Here is a 200-nt window from a genome sequence, read left to right as displayed (position 1 = left end):
GGGGGTTGCTGACAGGAAAATGGCTGCTTAGGAGTGGAGAGCACCCTGCGGGGCTAGCAGCCGCGGCCGGTCCCGTGGGGTGGCAGGAGGAGCTGATGGCCCCGCATAGCCAGGCTGGGGACACCTTGGGCGATGTTGTTCCCCACCATGAAGCGATACCGAGTGCTCTGTGTGCCATTTGCTGGCTGCACCGGCTGGCG

Source organism: Mesitornis unicolor, unplaced genomic scaffold (assembly GCF_000695765.1).
Source record: "Mesitornis unicolor isolate BGI_N332 unplaced genomic scaffold, ASM69576v1 scaffold5816, whole genome shotgun sequence".
In the NCBI taxonomy this organism is placed as follows: domain Eukaryota; kingdom Metazoa; phylum Chordata; class Aves; order Mesitornithiformes; family Mesitornithidae; genus Mesitornis; species Mesitornis unicolor.
Note: the sequence above shows the minus strand (reverse complement) of the source record.